Source organism: Mesoplodon mirus, assembly GCF_964341445.2.
Source record: "Mesoplodon mirus genome assembly, chromosome: 4".
Classification (NCBI taxonomy): domain Eukaryota; kingdom Metazoa; phylum Chordata; class Mammalia; order Artiodactyla; family Ziphiidae; genus Mesoplodon; species Mesoplodon mirus.
In genome coordinates this window covers 1,596,580-1,610,748 of record NC_138979.1, presented here as the reverse complement: position 1 = coordinate 1,610,748, position 14,169 = coordinate 1,596,580, and positions in this window count along the sequence as shown.

The window sequence follows — 14,169 nt, the reverse complement described above, 5'->3', positions numbered from 1 at the left end:
GGTGCTGCTTCCAGACCATGGGGACCCCTTCTCCACGACAGCCCCGGCTCCTCTGAAGGGCTCGGCGTCAGACCAGACCTGGAGAATGCACCAGGTGATACCGCCCTGGGCACAGTCCTCCACGGCGCCTCCTTCATCCCCTCCCTCCCCTTGAAGATTCAAGCGCCAGGATCTCTGTCTGTATCTTCACCATTTTTTCTGTCGTAATTCACGGGGAGTCCCACATGGAGGGAAACGACTCCTCCAGTGCCTTGTTTTCTCATCTCCTCAACCTTCTCACCTCCACTGAAACTTGCCTTCCAGCCCACTTCCGCTAGACGCCCCCCCGCCGAGATCACACATCTTAGACTGTCAGTATAAGTGACTGTACCTCTGCCATAATCTTAATTTCAAGCATTTCGCCTTCTAGACACCACTTCCTATGTTTCCAGACCACTGCCCTTTTACCTCACTCCCAGAGCTCTTCTGCCCACTGGGGTCACAGGTGCACTGACCTGCGATCGCCATTATCCTTCGCCTCCCCTGTATCCTCACATGCCTCCTCCTACAGCTTAGACTCTGTGGTCCATCCTTTGACATATTCCCTTGCATACACTCTCAGCTTCTTTTCCCCTTTAGCACACTCAGCTGGAATAAAAATCAAATTCAACTCACTGATTAAACTCAACTCTCAGCCTCCTCCATGCCTCTGCCCAAACAAGTGGGACGGATGGAGAAAAACAAGCCCACCACGGTCACTGGTCTCATTTGCAAGACCACACACTTCAAATGAGTCCTTAAAGCTGCCTGTCAATCCTGTCTCATTTCCCATCTCTCAGGGGCGACTATTTCCAATGTTCTCTCTTTTCAAACCTCCAGTTCCTCCCACCCTTTGCTCACTTCAACCAATGGCCTGGCTGTGGAGAAGCCTGGGGCCCTCGCCATCGGCTCAGCTCTTCTGGTTCTTAACCTGCGCTGCCTCCCTTCTTGTTTCAACAGCTGGGCTGCCCTTTCTCTCTCTGGACTCAAGATCTCCTTCAACTGTCCTCTATTTCTTCTTCATTCATTATTCCTCCCTCTCAACTGGATCATTCCCATCAGCATACAAACATGCTGCAATTTTTTGCCATTTCTAAAAAACAAAAACTAAAATTCCCTAAACATCAAACCCTTTCCAAGTACATCCGCATATTTCTGTTCCCCTTTAAAACAAAACTTCTCTGAAAAATTGTCTATATTCTGCTTTCTCAAGCTGTCAGGAATCTACTCCATTTCAAGTTTCATCCCCACTACGCCACAGGGACCGCCCTATCGTGGTCAACCATGACCTCCACGTTGACGAAGTGAACGGTAGATGCTCTCTTCCTATTTGTTCTATCAGCAGAGCTTTGCACAGTTGACCGATCCGCCTTTCCTGACACTTTCTGCATTTGGCTTGACTTTCTGCAAGACGCCGTTCTGCTTTATTTCTCCTCCTGTTGCCTGCTCTTCACTGAGGGTTCCCCTCCTCTTCCTGACTTCTGAAACAGTGGTTCTCCATCCCCACCTGCACATTAGAACCACCTGGGAAGTGCCGACCACATTCTGATGCTTAGGTTCTGTACCAGGTAACGGATCCAGGAGCCCTGGGGAGGAGCCCAGATACCACTACGTGTTTGTCAATCTTGAGGGTGATTCTACGATGCAGCCGGGGAGAAGATCGCTGTTGTACACACGGGCGTGTGCTCACCCTACGTTCTCAGGCTCTTCTGTCTTCTCCATCCAGACTCACCCCTACATGGCTGATCCCCTGCTGACGGTTGCCAGGTTAACACTTCCACCTTACCCGACTCCCAAACTCCATACTCCCTCATACCCCACTGCCTATTAGACAAAACCTCCTTAAACGAAAAAATAATTCCCCCAGAGCCTGTTCACAGTAAGAATTCTCATTATTCTAAAAGCCTTTTAAATACACGAAGTTCATTCTCAATTCTTTGCCAGCTTTACCTGTTTTCAGCATATGCTCATTAAATGATGGTGACTGATACACTTTTCTTTGTTCATAGAAGCAACATATGAATTCCCTCAGGTTGAAATGCAATGCAAATGAAATGAACCAGACAATTCCACAGATAGAACACAAAATGGTGCCTAGAATTTAAAGGTTAAAATGAATTATAGAATAAAATGAAGAATTATATTGCATTCATTCACCGGGAAAGGCCGAAGCATAATGATGTGTTATTTTGTAACCTGGAACTGAGCTAAGAATTTTTTAATGCTTTAGGTCTTATTCAAGAGCAACCCAAACCACAAGTGTCTTCTTCAATCATCAAAACACAGTGAGCACTGTTCCAGGGGTCAGAAGAACTGGTCCTGGTCCCAGCAGTTTCCAGCTTTAGGCAAGTTAAGAGCTTGAATTTCTTCCAGCTTCTGTAAAAAGGGGATATGTCTGCATGGCCAGTCTTACAGGGTTTTGTGTGGGTAAAACTAAATATTTTTGGTAATAGTCCTCTGAAGACTATTAAAAGTGATATTACATTTATTATTATTGTACAACCTAGGGCTGTATTTAAGAACCAATTATTTAAATAGTGCTATGTTAACAATTTATCCCAGAAACCCATAAAAAAATCTTAAATTTGAGAATGTCTGATACTTGAGGTTTCATTTTCCCCATAATAATCACAACAACGATTTTGTAATAAGCCCATGTCCAAAATAATAAGACTACCAAGAAATTCCTTGAAGTTGGTCAAGCTCATTTTAAAGTACCTTTTTTCTGCCAACATGTTGCATTATTATCATTATTATTACCATTTATCAGCCTTTTAATTGTGTGGATTCTTTTACACTAAAGTCCAATTAGGCAAAGTTTCCTGCCTTACCCCCACCAAATCCTTACAAAAACTATTCACCTACCAAATTTTTTAGTTTCTCAAATAAGCTTTAAGAAACACTTTTATTTCAAGATGTAGTGAATATTCCATGACACTCACTTGGGGACCACCTCTAGGTCACGCCTGACCTGACTCAGGTGAGATTCCACAGTAGTTCCCACCTTTAGACTATACATCCTGTAGTTATCTTTATGCTCTACTTTGAGGCCATAGCATTTATTCCTAAAATGAATTGTTTGACATTGCTCTATAATCATCAGTTGCTTCTATGGCAAACACAAATTTGAGATTGACCATATTTAAGAAACTTCTGAATTTTTTAACAGGGAAAAAAAACGTGTTCCTAACAATTCCTTGGAAACTCAATATGTGTACATTCATACCTTCAAATAATCCTAACATTGTAAACTTGTTTCACAGCTCAAAGTGGGCATTAGCCAGAATACTGAAACTTTTCCTTCAGCTGCATTCCACCTCCCCATCAACTCCAGTTCTGATTTTACAATAGTGACCCTGAATGCTTTTGTCTGCATTGTGGTCCACAGGGAGTCCCCACGTTTCAAACGTGTCTGGCTTAGGGAACTTTTCTCTTATTCTGGCTGCAATCTGTTTTGGCGTCAGATTCACTCCAGCTTCGAGGGCCTTGTTGTTTTCTTCTCAGGCATCAGACCCTTTCAGTTTCTGGAGTGTGGACCAAGGTTCCCAAATACCCAGACTGAGCAGATCCTTGGCACTGCTGTGTTGTAAACCAGATTAAACGTGAAAAGCTACTCCTTTCTCCTTTTCATCCATGAAACAACGTCAGCCTAATACTTTCAAATATATTTTTATTATCTCAAGCCAACAGGAGAACAGACCTCCCCGGAACTTCCCAGGTCAAGGGCAGCTGGGGCCTCATCATTTTATTTTATTGTTGAGGTCATTGCTTGGTGTCCTGTTCTCATAATTTATCAAGAATTTCATCAGCAGGGAAAGAGCCTCACCAGGAAAGAACTCTACAATCTTCTCAGAGTCTGAAAATCACAGTAACCCTTCAAGGCAATAGCATCCATATCATTTTGTCACAGAAAAGGGTAAACTGACTTCTAGGTAACAAAGAGTCACAAACGCATGGCCATTTAATTTCTCTATTTCTGGATTTCCATTTTAAATATCAACACTCAGCATTCTGGAAACTAGAAAAGGGTTGTATTGCAACACAGCACCCTCTCCTGTGATGGGGAGGCCACCTTTTCTGCTGTGATTAGGCTGGTTCTGTTGGAGTCTGAGGCTTGTCCCACTGAGGATACAGGGTATGAGCTCGGGGTACAGTGAGCCTCCCCCTGAAGGGGATGGATGCTCCAGGACCATGTGTTGGTTATTGTAAATACTGCTGCTATGAACACTGGGATGCATGTATATTTTTGAATTATAGTTTTCTCCAGATATATGCTCAAGAGTCAGATCGCTGGATCATATGGTAACTCTATTTTTAGTTTTTTTAAGGAACCTCCATACTGTTCTCCACAGTAGTTGCACCAATTTACATTCCCACCAATCGTGGGTTCCCTTTTCTCCACACCCTCTCCAACCATCTGTTATTTGTAGAGGTTTTAACGATGGCCATCCTGAATGGTGTGGGATGGTACCGCACTGTAGTCTTGATTTGCATTTCTCTCATAATTAGCACCGTTGAGCATCTTTTCATGTGCCTGTTGGCAATCTGTATGTCTTCTTTGGAAAAGTGTCTATTTAGGTCTTCTGCCCAGTTTTTGATTGGGTTATTTGGGGGTTTTTTTTTAACAAAAATTGAAATTTTTAGGTTTGCTGTTAGGGAACAGGGTGCAAAATGTAGTGGACACACAGGGGGAAAGTATCTACATCTGCCTGAGAATTCAGGAAGATTCTCTACACTGAGACTCATCCTCCATCCCATTATTTGGGGGCAGAAATTGCTTTCTTTAACTTAGGCCCAACCTCTGTTGCCATCACATGTACCACTGGTTATCCAAACTTGGTCACTATTTAAAATCAGCTGCCTCAAATGCACAGAGTCTCGTTGCAAAGAAATAGCTCATCTCCGCTCCCTTTCTCTACTTCTTTTTCTCCTTGCCTCCACCTCAATGCCCATTAGGGAAATGAGTGTGAGCAGGGTCCATCTCACACACAAAAAGGAAACTAAAGCCAGAGATCAAGTGTGTCTCCTGGTTGTCTCATTGTTTTCATTCATTCAAAATTTAATTCCAAGTAGGTGACAAACCACCTTGATTTTCTCAGGATTGACGGGTTTTCTGGGACTCAAGACTTTCAGTTTTAAAACGGAGACAGTCCCAGGCCAAGGAAGACCATTGGTGACCCTAAGTCAGCTGGGCAGGAGTGGGTTCTGGTCATCTTGAGGCTTATGCCAGCTTTCTGTAAGGAAGCTCCCCTGAATTCATGATTTCCAAAGCAATCATCTCAAATCGCTGCTTTATGAAGTCAGGTTCTTGGCAACAAGAGGACAAAATAGCAATCTTATCTGCTTTGCCTTGACCCCCATGTACCATTTTTAATTACAGCCAAAGTGAAAAACAAAAACACCCCTCCAAGCCAGGTTCCAGCTTAATTCTAAATCTAACCAGACCTGATTAAACCTCTCAAAGGATAACAATTAAAACAAAGGAGCAGACATACCCTTAGGCTTGGGATTAAGGCAAGGGGAGTAAACACTCCCAGTTATTGCCTGGACAATCTCCACCAAAGCGGAGCTTTGGGGTACAATACAGCAGGTGCCTTAAGACCAGACCAGAGGCCACCTTCTTTATGTTTAGTCCCTTGGGATTGTCTCCGTTTTAAATTAAATATGAAATTACTCCCACGGATCTTATTGTTTTAGCGCCCTAAAAGTCAACCATTAGAACATACTGATTGCCTGTGTGGGAGTGAAAAGTTCCTTGACCGGAAGAAAAATACCTCAGTGCTCAAGATTGCCAAGCTCTGGGTATGGGATGTGACTCTTGTTTTCAGCCATTGGCCACCCTTGTTGGAGCAGTGAGCCGGTCCCAGGAAGGAAGTCACAGTTTCCCAGATTTCTCTTAGGTTATTGAGGAGATCCAAGTATAGAGCCCTCAGCAAACCTTCAGAACAGTCGGTCATTTCAGATTCTCTGACTCTGAAACCCCCATAGGGAGAGAAGTAGCTACTGAGTGGAAGGGATGGGAGGAAGCTCTGAGACCCTTGTCCTGACTGGTTTATCTCATCACCCACCGTTACCCTTTCAGCTTCCCACAGTGCAGTGGTTACTGGAGGTTGCACGTCAGGGCAACTAGAAACACAAAAGCTTGCCACGAGGAGCATGGAAAACTCTGAACTTCAGAAGGGCACTAAATGGGGACCATTTCAGCATAGAGAAAAAGCAGGAGGGGGAGACCCAAGTCTTAGTGAGTCTATGCGCCCTCCACAGTCATTACAGAAGAGCTGACTGGGGTAGAAAAAGTAGCCGAGTGGGAAAGAGGTCAGAGACTGAAAGCAGCTCCCCTGAGACGCACACACACACGACAGCGCCTGCATTCTGAATGCTCCGGTCAGAAGCATCTAAATACCTGTTAGAGAAAAGTACACTTGCATCGTTGAATCAGGGGAAGAGGAAGGTCACAGCTTGGTGGTCTTGGTTTTTTATATTTTCCAAGCCTTCTGCTCCCCCCAGAATGATAGCCACTCAGTACAAACAAATGCTCCCCACAGGCTGCCTGACACAAGGGGAGGGGCGTTTGCAGAGAGAGGTCCCTGCCTGGGGCAGGGACTCATTAGAACACTTGGTCCTCAGCGCTTCTGTGCTGTGGGTTGGCCTGTGGATGGATTTTCCATTTGATCTTTTTTTTTTTCTCTTCACATTTTCCACCCTGAACTAAAATTACTCTCCAGAAAAGCATTTATCTTTCCGACGGCTGCTTCACAGCCTGTCCCCATTAGAGGATTTTCAGGAAGGACTAGCTGGTACCTGTAAAAACACCCACTGGCTTTCACAAGTGGAACATGACAAGGAAATCCTATTTTCTTTTCTCCTCCTATATTCCTTGCCAGCTACCCGCTCAACTCATAAACGGAGGAAACGGATTTCATCCTTTTTCTCATTTTTTTTCTTCTACTATTTTTTTTCCTTGGTTGGAGAAAATTTATTTCAAGAAGCTTTACTTCCAGTACCTGTAGCCGGCTTCCGGAAACAGATGAGAAAACTCATAGCGAGACATGCAGCCTGTCTTGTGTTACGATACCAGTACCTGTGTGTGTGTGTCAAAGAACTATTTCCCACCAAGTTTTTTTAACTTTTTTTTATTATAAAAAAATAATAAATTCATGATGGAATATTTGGAAATATCAAAATAGGGGGAAAAAAAACAAACTTTCACCAAGCTAAAAGCTAGAGATTACCAATATTACTATTTCAGCATATTTTCCCACTATCCTGCTTCCTAAGCTACTGCTTTTAAATGCTGTTTTAGATTTCCGTAGAGGTTCATCAACTCACTTCAAATATTTCCTTCCCTGAGAACCTTTCCTAAGCTTCCTCTGGCCCCAGAGCTGGCTTCCCCTCAGGATCACACCTACCACATCAAATAGTAAATAGTCTCTGTATACACATTTGTGTCATTCACCAGACTGAGAGCTCCTGTCTGGCAGGAACTTTCTTTGGTTCACTCCAGGATCTGGCACACAGCAATATATTTAGCAATCAAAGCAAATATTTGTTCACACAATCTCTGTGTCGTGGGCAGTTACCGGAGACTGAGTATCCATCATTGACCAATTGACCAGGCGTGAGGGGAGCAGCAACGGGTTGTGTGATGAAGAAGGGAGTGGACCGGACACGAAAAGGGGGGCTGGAAGAAAGGCAAGAGCCAGACCACATAGGGCCATGGGAGCCGTTCAGTGGGGAACCATTGAAGGTTTTGTGCAGGCATCACACTTTCTCTGGATGCTATGTGGTCACGGACTAGAGCTGCCTTCCCCAAGTGGAAGCAGGGGACCACTCCCGGAGCTGAGCGTGGCTTGGGCTATGGTGAGAGGAGAAGGGGTGGGGCTAAGTGGACCAGATCAAGATAGGCTTTGGAGATGGGCTAGACAGGAACGTCTGACAGACTCCGGGGATGAGTGAAAAGAAGAAACAAGTAGGTCGTCCACATTTCTGGATGGAGCAACTGGTGGGTGAAGGTGTGATTTATTGAGATGGGGAAGATGGGGGAGCCATGGACTGAAGTGGGAATGAAGAGTTCATTCTGCGACATTAGTCATTGTTAGATGCTTGTGAAACAGCTATGTGGGAACGTGGAGTAGGCATTGAATACAAGAGTCTGGAGTTCAGAGAAGCGGTCTGAGCTCAGGCTATAAATTCAGGAACCACCGGCAAATAAATGTTATTTAAAGATCTGGGTCAAGTTGAGACCACCCACAGAGAGGGTGGCAAGAAAGGCAAGGGCACAGGAATGGGGAAGACACGGGCTGGTAAATGGGGAAGAGCCCGAAGGCAGCCCAGGCAGGGTGGTGAGTGGAGCAGAGGGAGGGGCCCGACCGGGGCAGCGCAAAGCAGAGGCCACTGCCCGCCTCCGGCAGGGCTACTGCAGCCGGACAGCAGAGGGGGAAGCCTGATGGGTGGGCGAGGAGGAGAACTGAGACAGTGAGACAACGCCCAGACAACCCTGGAAGGATTTTAGGCGTAGAGAACAGAGATGGGGAACGGCAGCTAGAGATCCGTGGAAGAACCAAGAAGAAGATGAAGAACGCTTGCATGCTGATGGAGTGATCCCGTACAAAAGGAGGGCTTGTGCAGTTGAAGACGGAGGCGGGATAAAGGCAGGAGTCCTGGAGCGGGGGAGGGGTGATGTCCGGAGCAGAAGCAGCGGAGTCCAGCTTTCACGGGGAAGAGACACTTAGAGAATCGCACCTGCAGGGAAGGAGGAGGGGGCGAGAATGCCGGATCACAGATCTGGTAGGAAGATGAGAGAGTCCCCGGTCCCCGGAGAGGCGTGAAGTGAGGCGTCAGCTGAGAGGGAAGGGGGAACCTGGGGTGAGCCCAGGCCAGCAGCGCAAAGGAACAACCGAGCCCAGCCTCGGGGACACAGGACGTCCGAACGCCAACAGGGAAGGAAGAGTGGAATCTGGCTAAGACAAGCAGAGCAGAGAAAGAGGCCTGTGTGACCATGAGAGATGAGCCAGGCAGGGAAGGCTGGGCTCAGGGCGTCCAGACTGCCCGAGTGTGGACGGGGCGATAGTGAGCCGGGACGGGAAAGCTAAGCTGGGTCTCTGTGCCACACGGTAAGAAACTTGACTTGATCCCAAAGGTGATAGATTCTGGAGGATGTGAAGCTGGGAAGTGACATAAAGAGACTGAAGTCCTAGAGAAGATTCTGGGTGGGCGTGGGCAGCAGCTTGGGGGTGGGTGGGGGGACTGGAGTGAAAGAGACAAGGCCAGAGGGTGATGTGAGGATCAAGGTGGGAGGGGATGCGGGCCTGGCATGAGCAGTGGTGACGATGGACAGAAGTGGACGGACTGAAGAAATACTTCAAAGGAGGGGCCAACAGACTTTGGATGAAAAACATACCTACTTAAAATTTCCACAATCATTGTTTGATTTTAAAACACCAGGTGTTATCAAATATACTCAGTGTAGTGTCCTCTCTGAAGTCTGACAGTAAACGCAGGCATCTCTACAAATGGCCTGGCCGATTGAGCTGTCTGGATGCTTCCACCTCCACTTTCCTGCACACTGCTGGGTGCATAGCTTTGGTTAAGTGATTTCTTCCAGCCAAGTTAAGCTTCCCAAGGGTAGGAAGGCACCTGTTCCAGCCCAGCCCCGCAGGAGGCGCTGATGGCTGTGCACAGTCCCTGGTGGCTGCAACTGGGTCACACATAACAGTAAAACCAGTCGTGCCCTGTGTGTGTGCAGAATGTTACACAACACAGCAGGCTATCATCTGGCATCTCTTGATCCTGTCCACCCAGAGACATTGGCAGAACAGGATTGATTAGTTCAATGTTATAAAAATACTGAAAGCTTAGCGAGACTAAGGGAATTCCCTAATTTCCCAAAGCCAGGAAAAAGGGAGGGGCCCAAATCAGAGTCCAGGATCTTGTTGACTGGGGGCCTCCGTGTTACCCCTTATTTTGCCTTATACATTGCAAGGAGCGAGACTTTCCATTTTAGAGCCATACCTTTAACATCTTCCACCCACAGTGAAAATATCTGACTCTGTGGATTCTCAGCACATGTGTTCTCGCTTAAGAACCCTCCAACCGTACAGCTGGAAGGGCCTCCAGACCTCAGTGGCTCCCAGCCGGCACCCACACCACCAGAAAGCATTTATTCAGTGTCTTCCTCTGCTTTTTACTATCTTCCAAAGGAAAGAATTGATTTTCAAGGCATGAACTGATCATTTTCCCTGACTTCGCCACTAGGTTGGGTAAATCAGGGGATTATTCTATAATTTTCATAGAATAATTTTCATCCATAGCCTCCAAATCCAGCATCACTCATGCAAATAGCTCACCCAAGAAGAAATGACAAACTCTCCCTCCAGTCTAACCTTAGGCTAATGGGATCACGAATACACCAGTCCTCAAAGACCTTCTCTCTTTTCTCGAGTCTCTCTTGCTTTCATTGGAAAATAAACCTTTTGGCATCCCCTTAATTTCTTGTTTCTCCTTCCCACTTCCCTTCTGAGAGTTGGTAGAAAAAGGCTGGAGGGAATCAGAGTTGAGAAGACAAAATGTCAAAGAAGTGAAAAGAAGCAAGGCATGACCAAACTATGGAGGCCTGGAATAAGGGGGAATCGAACCCATTACGTCAGCTGTGACAGCATTGACAACGAAGGACAAATAGCTGCATAGGCAAGAGCTTGTAAAACTAAACTTGTGTTAACTAGATTGGAGAAGACTGGTTTTTAAAAATTATATGTTTCTGAAAGAATGGCTTTAACGAGATGAAAATGATGGCAACGGAAGTTCAAGAATGGTGGGAGGATCCACTCTAGGGAATCCTGAGGTAGGAAGAAAGAAGTGGGGAGCCCCACCCCAAGGTTATGGGTCAGAGAGCACAGAGCCAGCCAGCCAGCCTGGAGGTCCCGGCAGGAGAGACCACAACAGAGGGACCCAGGGGAGGCAGAGAGCAGAGCCCTCACGAACACCGTCCATCACCTCTTTCCTTTTCATTCTTCAAGTCATGTTAAATGTATCTCTCTGCTCGTTCTCCTTAAGAGATTTCCCCACACCCGCCCCATTATTCGGTTATTGCGCCCTACTGATCTCTTTTATCAAACTTGGGAAATTTTTAGACTCGAGGAACACAAGACCACAACTCAAAGTGGCCTCAACAACAAGGAAACCTCTCAACCTGATAGCACGCTTCCCACTGAACGCATCTCCAGAGCTGGCTCATGCAAAGGCACAAGATCCTCAAGGACACAGCGCTTTGGGTGCCCCCTCTGCCACCCACGCCGCATTGGTTTCCCTCAGCCCGGCTCCCCTCGCTGGTCGGGACGGCAGCCACAAAGGCCCCAGGTCACCTGTTGACACAGTCACCTTCAGTACAAGACGCCTGGGCCCTCCTCTGTGTCTCTTTTTAGGAACCGTTCCCGAGAGCCTCTGTATCAGTCAGGGTTTGGGCAAGGAAGACGCGGCGCGCTCACAGAATTTACCTGAAGTGAATATGGTGGGGGGATTATTTAAAGAGCATGAGCAGAAGAGTGAAGAGGACAGACCGACAGAGAGGCGACGGGCCCAGGACGAGCAGCCGCAGGAAGCCATTACTACTTCTGGTTCTGAAGGGGCGAGAGGAGGACATGAAATTCGCACCCCCATCACGAGAGCTGTTGCTGGGGGAAGAGGTTGCCAGACAGGTCCTGGGCCTCAGAGGAGTGAAGCTGCTGGCAGGGTCGCCCCAGGAGGAAGGGGCCAGGGGCGGGAGCGTCATAAATACTCTTAGCTCCCAGCAGTGCCTCCGTTAGCCAGCCCCGGGGGAGACCAGCGGACAAGGAAGGCTTCCTGGGGCAGTGCTTAGAGGCCAGAAAGGCAGAAAAAGCAAAGGATGCTTCTGGATGGAGAGAGGCAAATGGTAAATGACCAGCATACCCTCCAACAGCACCCTTCAAGCCCAGCGTGGTCCACAGTGGGATCACGGTGCCCATCCTTAAGCCCATCACTGTCCCAAATAGGATCATGTGCCCTAAGCCAATCACTGTCCCGAAGAGGATCATGTGCCCATCCTTAAGCCAATCACTGTCTCAAATAGGATCATGTGCCCTAAGCCAATCACTGTCCCGAAGAGGATCATGTGCCCATCCTTAAGCCAATCACTGTCTCAAATAGGATCATGTGCCCTAAGCCAATCACTGTCCCGAATAGGATCATGTGCCCATCCTTAAGCCAATGACTGTCAAGGGCATGGACTTGGAACTTAGACTAGTCAAGGTTTAACTATGACTCACACAGGAGGGAGCAGACACCCAAACTAAACTGGAGTTTCCGGCGAGGAAGGAGGAAATAACATCTGCTACGATAGATATTTCTAGAAAAAAGATATAGGTTTGATGATTTTTTTTTTTTTAACTTTTCTAACCTGGCCAAAAAAAAAAAAAAAAAGTTATAAGCCAGTGTTCAAAATATTTATTGGAAATTTACTGGTCCATGAAATCTAAAAGTTTTGGAACAACTTGTATATACTTGTAAAAATAAAAGGCTGTTTAGTCTCATTAGGATTTGGGGATTGAGAGTTAAAAGAGGTCTGGAGCCTAAAGGATGCAAAATACAGATCCCCTTAATACTCTGGACAGTCCTCTGCGTAATGTTCCCCGGCACTTAGCTAGAGTTTTAAGTGGCTCACAGAGTGATGATTCCCCGGAAGACTGAAACATTTCCTCTCCTGCTCTGAAATAGGTCACAATATGCAAATCCACTTTAATCCTCCCCCAATGCAACGACTATAACAATAGCCAAAATGCAAGTGTTTAGCACAGAGCCAAAAGCCCTCTGATTGTGGCCTCTTTATTGAAAGAAGAACAAACCAGGAAAGCAAACAGCGTGCGTTGCAGTCATCCAGAAGCAGCCTTAGAAAGAGCATCACTTAACCATCTTATGAATGGCTGATCATTTCCATCCAATCGCAGTTCACAGGACATTTAAATGTTTTCCTTCTCTTCCCGAGATGCAGATATTATGGCTGTGAGTAAAAACTGTGAGTAAATTACTGTGAAACTTCCAGCTGACTTTCAGACAATTCCAGTGTGAAGAATGAGGGAACGTTACACAGAACAAAAGTCAAATAATTTAGAAACATTTATTGAATTTGGACAATGTCTTAAGTCTGTTTGGGCTTATAGCCCGAGTGGCTTATAAACAACATAAATTTATTTCTTACAGTCCTGCAGGCTGGGCAGGCCAAGATCAAGGCACTGGCAGATTCGGAGACTGGTGAGAGCCCACTTCCCAATTCACAGGTGACCGATGTTGCTGTGTCATCACATGGCGGAAGTGGGGAGGGAGCTCCCTGGAGCCTCTTTCATAAGGAAATTAATCCCATTCCTGAAGGCTTTGCCCTCTTGATCTAATTACCTCCCCGAGGCCCCACCTCCAAACACCATCACTTTGGGGATTAGATTTTAACACTAAATTTTTTCGCGTGGTGGCGCAAATATTCAGTCTATGCCAGACAGTACTGGGAACTAGGAACAAAAAGGCAAAAAAGAATGCTAGAGGTGTGGGTTAGTGAGACGATAAGTAAGTGGGTACATACAAACAACTTGGTATAAGTTATGTTTCCTTATATATATTCTCATAGGTACGTTCTAACTACAGGACAAACAGCAGCTAACCCTTCAGCACAAGAGAAGTATTGGCCAGACTTTGACTCAGCACTCTGACTACTTACTGTATAATTGTTAACTTAAATAAATCCCTCAGGTCTTTTTTTTTGTTTTTTGTTTTTATTTTTTATGGTATGCGGACCTCTAACTGCTGTGGCCTCTCCTACTGTGGAGCACAGGCTCAGCGGCCATGGCTCATGGGCCTAGCCGCTCCGCGGCATGTGGGATCTTCCCGGACTGGGGCACGAACCCGTGTCCCGTGCATCGGCAGGTGGACTCTCAACCACTGCACCACCAGGGAAGCCCATTCCCTTAGTTTTGACAGCACATAACTGTCTAATACTCACAAAAAAAGCCAAATTATTCCCTCAATCTACAAATGAAAGGTGGTGATTTTCAAGCATATTCTCCTTTATTCACACACACGTGGGAAGGTGAGGAAGGCAGGGTGGTTTGTCTGTATTTGTATGAAACAGCAGATATTGGTGAACTTTCC